This window comes from Trachymyrmex septentrionalis, unplaced genomic scaffold (genome assembly GCF_001594115.1).
Source record: "Trachymyrmex septentrionalis isolate Tsep2-gDNA-1 unplaced genomic scaffold, Tsep1.0 scaffold65, whole genome shotgun sequence".
Lineage (NCBI taxonomy): Eukaryota > Metazoa > Arthropoda > Insecta > Hymenoptera > Formicidae > Trachymyrmex > Trachymyrmex septentrionalis.
In genome coordinates, this window is record NW_017305832.1 from 32,837 (window position 1) to 43,038 (window position 10,202).

Below are 10,202 nucleotides of genomic sequence, written 5' to 3' on the forward strand. Positions count from 1 at the left end.
AGGTCTTCACAAGGCTTATATTCTTATCATAAATAAAGTTTGACTTTTTGGTACTAACATTCCATCTCTTCTCTCAGTCTGTGGTGATCCGCACTAGCGAACGTACATAATAATCGACACAATGTCCGTCTTACACATCTGCGTTCCTTCTTTCTGTATATATTCTAAAAGTTTTTTATTCTTTTATGGACACGCTGGTTTGAATATTTTACACATGTTTTTTGGTGAGTTTTTATTTTTTATTAGATTTCCAATATGTTAATTTATTTGCGTGTATTTTTTTGTAAGAAGTTTTTTTTATCTTTTTTATCAACTAGAGCTTTGCCAAGATATTTTTAATACATTTGACTGTTCAATCGTACGGAAATAATGTCAAGACTCACCCGAACTGTGAATGTAATTAATATGCGATCATTTGCGATAATTGATTTTGTACTACGATTTTTTCGTTATGTTAATGTCTGAAGAGGGCTCAATCCGGTAGCCGAAACTTGTAACTTTTTATTATTTTCTTATTTTTAATTTTATTTTTGCTTTATGTAATTTTATTTCTTATTAACTGTAATATATTCTTCGTGTAATTTTAAAGAAATGTATCGACTCTTACTTTGCCCTTTACTTATTATTATTTATTAAAATAAAAATAAAGATACTGATATTTTCATTTATACAGTACGTTTTTCAAATTATTACAATAATTATTTAAAAAATCGATTTCTTCGAAACTATGGGCCAATGGCTGAAACGGCCGAACACGTACCGTTTTTTTTTCGCTCAAGAACAGCCTGTAAAAAGCGTATAAAAGTCCTCGACCTCGTCACCTGGTGTTCCCCTTGTGAGATTAAAACCACACGAGATGGTATTTCAGTTAATGAGATTGGACTTAGAATTTTTCTAGCGCAGATTAATTTAGCTGAGAAAATAAATATGAATATGGATGCTATCGTTGATAAAAACGTTAAAGAAGAAATTTAATACTTAATTATATCATATGAGTCGAAGAAGTATAAAAGCACTAATATAGAATTATCAATAGTACTTAAAAATGAAACCCCTATTTACCAAAAACCGTATAAAACTTCAATTCGAGAGAAGAAAACTATTGAAGAAATTGTAGATGAATGGGTTAAGGAAGGAATTGCAGAGCCTTATTCTTTAGAATTTGCAAGCCTAATACTCCTTATTAAAAAGAAAGATGCTTCTCCACGTACAAGTGTACTTGTATATGCGTATCTACAATATAATGATAGCTTTATTGATTATCGTAAAATCAATAAAGTTATCGTTAAAAACAGATTTCCATTAGCACTTATAGAGCACCACATTGATCAACTTGTAGAAGCTCGCATATTTAGTACTATCAATTTAAAGAACGAATTTTCCATGTTCCTATTACAAAAAGAAAAATATACTTCATTCATTACACATCATGGATAATATCAATTCTTAAGAGCACCATTCGGGTTATGCAATTCCCCTCCAGTCTTTCAAAGATTTATTAATCATATTTTTAGACTTGTGATAAATAACAAGATAGTTTTATTATATTTAGACAATCTAATTATTATATTATCTTATATAAAGCAGGGTATTGAAATTATAGTATTACAGATTGCTAGTGACTATGAACTTGAGATAAATACACAGTGCGACAAATATGTTCCCGGACACGAACCACATCTCAGCAACCAGTGGCAACATCTGTGCGTTCAAACATCCATTTGAAAGGTTTAACATTTCCCTATCATCTGTCAAAATTTCATTCATTTTGGTTGACATATAACGAAGATATCACAGTTCATGTTAAACAAGATTTTGGTCGAGGTAGAAATTTTAATATGGAATAAAGAGCAGTGATTAAATTTAACGCAAAACTTGGTAAAAGTGCATCAGAAACATTGATGCAACAAATTTATAGCAATCAATGTCTAGGTCGTACAGCTTGAGTGGCATAAGCGTTTTTTGGAAGGCAGAGAGACCCTTGAAGATGACAAAAAATCAGGACGGCCAATTTTGGTTCGAACACTCAAAATGATCGAAAAAGTACGTAATTTTGTTGCAAACGATCGCAATGCGTCACTAAAAATGATGGAGGAGGCTTTAAATATCAGTAGAGAAACGATTCGAACCATATTACATGAAGATTTAGGTAAAATGGAGGTTTGTGCGAAGTTTGTTCCACACACATTAAGAAGCGATCAAAAATCAATGAGAATCAATCATTCCAGAGACATTGTTGCAGCCGCAGCAAATAATCCAAACTTCCTAAAATCAATTGTTATGGGTGATGAAACATGGTGCTTTCAATATGATCCAGAAACTAAGCGTCAAAGTGCGGAATGGAAGTCAAAAAATTCACCACAAGCAAAAAAAGTACGAAAAGTTCCATCAAAAATCAAGACAATGCTCATCACATTCTTTGATAGCAAAGGTATTATCCACAAAGAGTTTGTTTCAATTGGCCAAACAATTACTGGTGCATATTATCTCGAAGTTTTAAAGCGATTGATGGGCAGAATTCATCGTATTCGCCCCGAATATCGTGATCCAGAAGATTGGTCTTTGTTGCATGACAATGCACCGAGTCACACTTCATTGATTGTCTGTCAATTTTTGGCTCGAAATCGTGTCTCTGTGTTAAACCATCCACCGTATTCAGCTGATTTGGCCTCCTGCGACTTCTCATTATTCCCAAAATTGAAATTGAAATTGAAAGGACGCTTTTTTGATGACATTCCGACCATCCAATCAGCTTCTACACAGGCACTACAGGCAATTCCGCAAACTGAGCTGGAACATGCATTTGAATCACTATTGAATCGCTGTAACAAGTGTATTGAAGCCAGAGGAGAATATTTTGAATAATAAAACCAAAAAATAGGCATATTGTTGTTTCAATTATGTTTTTCAGGCCCTGTCCGGGAACATATTTGTCGCACTGTGTAAGATGAAATGCCAATTTATGAAGACTTGCATTACATTCCTAGGCTATGTGATCGAGGATGGTCGTGTATAAGTCCGTCTCCTGATAAGCTGGCAACGGTAATACATTTCCCAAAACCACGGAATGTAAAAGATATACAGATATTTTTAGGACTAACAGAATACTTAAATAAAATTTATTGAGTTTTATAGTATTGTAGCAAAAACCTATTAGTGATTTGCAAAAGAATAAATCTTTCATCTTCAGCGTTACAGAAAAGAAAGCTTTTAAGAGCTAAAAGGGTTGTTAAGTAAAGATCCTGTTTTAAGAATATTTGATCTGAAGTAGAAACAGAGTTACACACTGATGCATATCGTGACAATTTTAGTGCTATCCTTCTGCAACAAGATTCTAACGATTATAAATTACATCCAGTGTACTATATTAGTCGCAAGACAAATTCTGCCGAACGTAACTTATACAGTTACTTATATAATTACGAGTTAGAAACTATGGCCGTTATTCGGGCTTTAGAAAAATTCCGTCTATCTATTAAGGGATAAAGATTTAAGATAATCACTGATTGCGCTGCCCTCAAGCAAACGATGAAGAAAACGAGATTGTGTCCTAATGTCGATGCATTAAGCCATTATCCTGTAATAAATATGGTCGAAAATAGTATTACTGTAAAAATTACAGAAAGATAATCCAGAGTTGAAAGCCATTATGGAACAACTTAAACATAAAACTTACGATAATTATGTGTTACAAAATGATATTCTATATAAATACGAGGTCTGTTCAAAAAGTATCGCGAATTTCCGTGGGTTACGTATATTCGATTTTCGATTTTTTGTGGCGTTATGTTGGTTCTCATGTCTCTCACTTATGCCGACAAGTTCGGCCATTTTGAATGTTCAGTTAATTTTTGACAGCTGCTTTGCTTGCACGTGTTGGCTCGTCTTCGATTTTTGCCTATTCCAAAAAATGAATCAAAGAATCTGTATCAAATTTTGTGTGAAAAACAAAATTAAGTGCGCGGACGCATTCCGAATGTTGACTGTGGCATATGGTGAAGCTACCTTGGACCGAAGCAACGTTTATCGGTGGTACAAAATGTTCTCAGAGGGCCGAGAAGATGTGAACGACGAAGAGCGTGCCGGACGCCCGAGCACGTCAACAACAGACGAAAACATTGATGAAGTGAAGAAAATAGTATTGGCCAATCGGAACGGTCAATAAGGAATATTACCTGCAAGTTATGCGCAATTTGCGCGAAGCAATCCGCCAGAAACGCCCGGATTTGTGGAAGAACAAAAATTGGCTTTTGCACCATGATAACGCCCCTGCTCACACATCGTTGCTTGTGCGCGAATTTTTGACCAAAAACAACACACTAATGATGCCGCAGCCACCGTATTCCCCAGATCTGGCCCCCTGTGACTTTTTCTTGTTCCCGAAACTGAAGAGGCCCATGAAAGGACGACGCTACGCTACGATTGAGGAGATAAAGACGGCATCGAAGGAGGAGCTGAACAAGATCACAAAAAATAATTTTTTTAAGTGCTTCGAGGATTGGAAAAAACGTTGGCACAAGTGTATAATATCTGATGGGGATTACTTTGAAGGGGACAAAATAGATATTCATGAATAAATAAATAATTTTTGAAAAAACACAAAATTCGCGATACTTTTTGAACAGACCTCGTATAAAGACGGTCAAGAATTATTAGTGTTATTGAAATCTAGATGTATAATGAAGTGATTCAAACGGTTCACGACAAAGATCATTTCTCTGTAAAACGAACTGAGCAAAATTTAAAGCTTGATTAATATATTCCAAAGTTGAAAAAAAAAACTTGAAAGATTTATTTTTAATTGTATACCGTGCATATTTTTAAACAAAAAGGAAGGCAAGCAAAAAGGCTTCCTAGAAATCCATTAGAAAAATTCATTAAATCCATCTTTGTATTTCTATCACGTAGACCATTTAGGACCACTAGAATCTACGCACAAGAATTATAATCGCATTTTCATAATAATTGATAGTTTTACGAAATTCACTTGGATATACACTGTTAAGTCGACAATTACTAGAGAAGTAATTTCTAAATTAGAGTTACAAAAACAAATTTTGGTAGTCCTGCTATTTTAATTTCTGATCATGGAACAGCATTTTCGTCGCAAGAATTTTCTGACTATTGCAAACAAGAAGGAATAAAATATAATATGATCACGACTGGTTTACCACATGTAAACAGGCAAGTAGAACGAATTAACTGTACAAGCATTTTGCTCTTAACACACATAAAGATGTCTTTAAATGATCCGATCAAATAGTATGAACATATACCATTATTACAACAAACTCTCAATTCAACATATCAGCATAGAATCAATACAACACTATTTAAATTATTAATTAATACTAAGATGCGACAAAAAGATTCGAATATTAAGGAATTATTAGAAAAAGAATTTCAGCATCAATTAAAAAAGAAACAATGTTACACGAATCAACGAATCAAGCAAAAGAACAAATTTGAAAGATTCAGAAAGAAAATCATCAATCTTAGACGTAAAAAAACTATCGAAATATAAATTAGGCAATTTAATAGCGATTAAGCGCGTTCAGTTAGGTGTAGGCCGAAAATTACGAGCGAAATATCTCGATCCTTACAATAAGCAATGTTGCGCTTAGATAATTAAAAATTATTAGATATAGATAAGATAAATCACACAAAAATGTATCTTAAATAAAATAAAGATGATTAATTTTATATTAATCTAGATAAATAAAAAATTTAAAAAAATGTTATCTAGATAATTTTTAAGATAGTTTTTAAGTAATTATTAGGTAGTAAAACAATTTAGGATACAAAAAATGCGATTTCATATTTTTATAAATTTTTATTTTTTAAAAACAAAAGTTTTTCAAACATTTCATCTGATAAACGATTTCTACGTCGAATTAATATTTGTTTAAGAATAGATGTAAATCAACCAATGCAAGCCAACACAGGTTAGATTAGGACGTATGTGAAATCGCATACTTTATTCTTGAGAAAAATTGACAAACGTTTCAATCCTTTTAATTGGGTCATCTTCAGTGTAAAAATAAAAATAAAATCGATGACGTATAAATTTAATATAAAAGATGCGATGCGAAGCAAATTGAAGTATCGTTAAGTTATTAATATATTCATAAATTGATAATAATGCCATTTGTCATATCTGACAAAACACTCAAATCTAGCATTTAAAATTATCTGCAATTTAATAAAGTTGAATAAATCATTAAAACATAAATTAAATCAATTCAACAAAAAATTTATCTATAATAATGTAATGATGATATGTGAGCTAAAACATGTTAGCACAAAGACGTTCAAAGAGTATGTGAGACGTGAAAATCAATTGTCGTTAGTTATAGGTATAAAATATCACATAGTGATAAATAAATATAATATATATATTATAAATATAACGTAATACAATTTATATACATGTTTCATACAATAAATCAAAGAAATAAAACATGGAAATATCAAAACTTTTTAAATAGTTCTAGGTATAATGGATCTAGAAATTCTGTGTCCTCCTGCACATTTAGTCTATTTTTTGTTTGTTAATAAAAATTGATTCTGAAATGAATCGTTTGTTATAATTCTTTTCTCTGTCTAAGATCTTTGTGTAATTCCAATCAAAATCATGATTATGTTCCAATCTATGTTCAGAAATTACGGATTTTTGTTTCGTGTTCCTTTTGATATGATTGCGATGTTCATCTAATCTGCTCTTAAGCAACGTTTCGTTTGTTCTACGTAAGATGCATCCCATTCCTGACAATTAACTCTGTATACTACGTTGGTTTGTGAAAGTAATGTCTATTTATTTTTTTAATTTTTAATGAAAGAATTCAGTTTATTTAATCTTACATAGACAAGACGAACTGCCCTGTTATTGTTGAAAAATCGTTTGAATTTTTCTGATATTGATGGAACATAAGATATTGTAAAAAATGTAGTCAAATTTTTGTCTGTCTGTTCTTCGTTATTCGTGTGAGTTACATTATTATTCTGATCTCTAGATTTTTTAAACAATCTCTTTTTGATAGTGTTAAAAATAAGCTCCAAAGGATATCCGTTATTTAGTAAAATGTTGATTATTTTATGGAAATTTAATTCGTGAAATTTTTCATAACATTAACACTCGGTCCGTTAATCCCATAATAGTACCTATTTTTTTACTTAATGGATGACATAAACAATAATTTAAATATCTTGAAGAGGATATAAGTTTTTGATACCAATTGTAAATTAGTTTTTTGTCTTCTTTGATTAAAGTTAGGTCTAAAAAATTTAATTTATCACCACCAAGCTCTATAGTAAATTTTAATCTAAACTCATATTCGTTAAAATTTTTTAAAATTATATTAATATTCTGTTTTTTAGTGGACAAAGCAATGTCATCAATATACCTATAATAAAAATTTAATGTGAACCGTAATTTTTCAAGTGTGAATTCTTCTAAATCTTGCATCACAAGATCCGCTGCAATTGATGATAACGGAGATCCCATAGAAACGCCAAAAGATTGTTTATAAAACCCATCATTAAAGCAAAAATAAGTGGAATTAAGGTAACAAGGTAATAGCTTTAAAAAATTCTTCCTTTGGTAATGAAATATTGTTTTCTATATATTGCCATCGCCTATCAAAACTTCCCAATTGAGTGTTTCCGAGTAGGTTTTGACCGGCGCCGCAATATGTGGACGAACATTATCATGCAGAAGAATTATCATGTATAACTTTGTCGTGTCTGGAGTAGTAGTGGGCACGTTTTTCCTTAAGTGCTCGACTCAATCTCATCAATTGTGTTCGGTAGAGAGCTCCAGTAATGATTTCGTTCGATTTGAGCAACTCATAATAAACGACATCTAACTGATCCCACCAAATACATAACATGAGCTATTTCCCATGAATGTTCGGCTTGGCTGTCGATGTTGAAGCATGGCCAGGTGGTCCCCATGATTTCTTCTTCTTTGGGTTATCATAGTGAATCCATTTTTCATCACCAGTGACTACACGGTGCAAAAAACCCTTTCGTTTATACCTGGCAAGCAGCATTTCACATGTGAAAAATCGGCGTTCAACGTTTCTCGTTTTCAATTCATATGGAACTCAATTTCCTTGCTTTTGAATCATTCCCAACGATTTTAAGCGATGTGAAATTGCTGGTTGAGTCACTCCTAATGTAAGTGCAAGTGCTTCTTGCGTTTGGCACGAATCTTCATCCAATAATGCTTCCAATTCCGCGTCTTCGTACACTTTCGGCCTTCCGCTACGTTCTTTGTCTTCGACGTCAAATTCACTGTTTTTAAACTTTTGAAACCACTCACGGCAACTTCTCTCACTTAAGGCAGCCTCACCATATGCTTCTACAACCAATCGATGCGCCTCAGCTGCAGATTTCTTCAAATTAAAGAAGTAAATTAAAGTAAATTAAAGTAAAAACTTCACATTTTCGCACAAAAAAAGATATAAGATGCTGATACAAAATTGCTAATATTTCAAGATTATGTTTTTGCCAGATGTCCAACCTTACGATATGACGTTTTACAGCTGACAATTTTAACTATAACATACTGGTGGCGCCATTGTTTGTCAAACGGTTGAAACTTATTTATAATCCTTATAATACTATTGATTTGATAACAATTCAAAAATGATTCGGTTCATTTTGATTCAGGATAACCATCGTGTGATTTTTTTTAAGTGTGACCATAAAGAGTTAATTATTAAAAATATTATCTCTTTCCTAGTTTTTGATAATGAATTATACACTTCGAGATTTGTGTGTTTTCCAATATTTTTAAAATATTTATAACCTTCTAAAACTTTTTCTATTTCACCTACTTTTCTTCTGTTATAAACTTGCATAGAAATGAGTGTTACTTTTAATAATTCCGACCATGTACTAGAGTTGCAGGATTTAATGAGCTCATTGTACAATATATTTCTTTTTTTTCAAAGTTATACAATTTCTATATATCATTCATATTTGGTAATTCAATTATACTATGTCTTTTATTTTGTATTACAGTTTCCTCTACAATTTTATTTATTGTTGTTCCATAATCTTTTTGTAAAAGTTTCATGAAATTTTCTACATTCCTTACTTTCATTACCATCTTTTTTATATATTCAGTTTCCAAATTTTTTTAAGAAAGTACCAATTCGTGTAATGATAGACGGGGTTTTAAATTTATTAATATCAGTGTTGTTGCGCCAAATTAATGGGTCACGGGAAGAAGAATGATACACTCAAAGACTGTTCGGCGAATAGGCACGCCCTTTATTCGACAACGCAATCCACTGAACTCTCACTCTACAAACCATAACCTCGCCAATCTCGCTTCATTCGCGCATCGCTGCACACAACACAATAGCAGCGAACCGGGAAAAAACCCAAAAACAAAAACGTACCAACGGCCGAACGCGTGAGCGGAAAACGCTCCCGTGATGCCTTGCGCGCGGGTTACGCGTATCCTTTTGGGCGCGAACCGCGCATTCTACAATCAGAATCAAATTGCCACATCTTCAGCAGCTAAAATGCATAACTCATAGTGTGGTTTATATATGGAGGTAAAATCAGTGATATTTAAATTAAATTTTCTGATAAGAAGAAATTAAGAAACGACCTAACAGTCTTAATTCTGCTCTTATTATATGTATCATGATGACGTTGATTTCTAAATTTTCTACATAATTTATTTGCCCGAAATATCACTAACTCATCGTATTTTAAAATTTTATACACACTGTCATCTTTTAAAATTGGAAAGATTATTTTCCTAACTATAATATATCGCTGGCTTTTTGTGTATTTGTGAGTGTATTTTTCTACCAAGTATCATAACGCGTCTACCGATACTGTTTCCGTTACAATTTTGAAAGTGATACCTTACGTTATTTTTTGTATACCAGGTGTACAAGTATGATGAACTATGAAATGCGGATTTTTTTTCCAAAAAAAAAACACGTTAAATTCGGAAGAATGATAAAAAGAGCTTTATTCAAAGTATGCTCCATTGCTAGTTACACATTTTTCCCATCTTTCGGGCAATTTGTGGATACCACGCCAGTAAAAATCTTCCCCCTTTGCCGCGAACCATTCATCGAGCCATTTTTTCACATCTTCGTACGAACCAAAGCGCTGCTCATCAAGTGCGTGACCCATCGATGCAAACAAGTGGTAATCGGAAGGAGCCAAGTCTG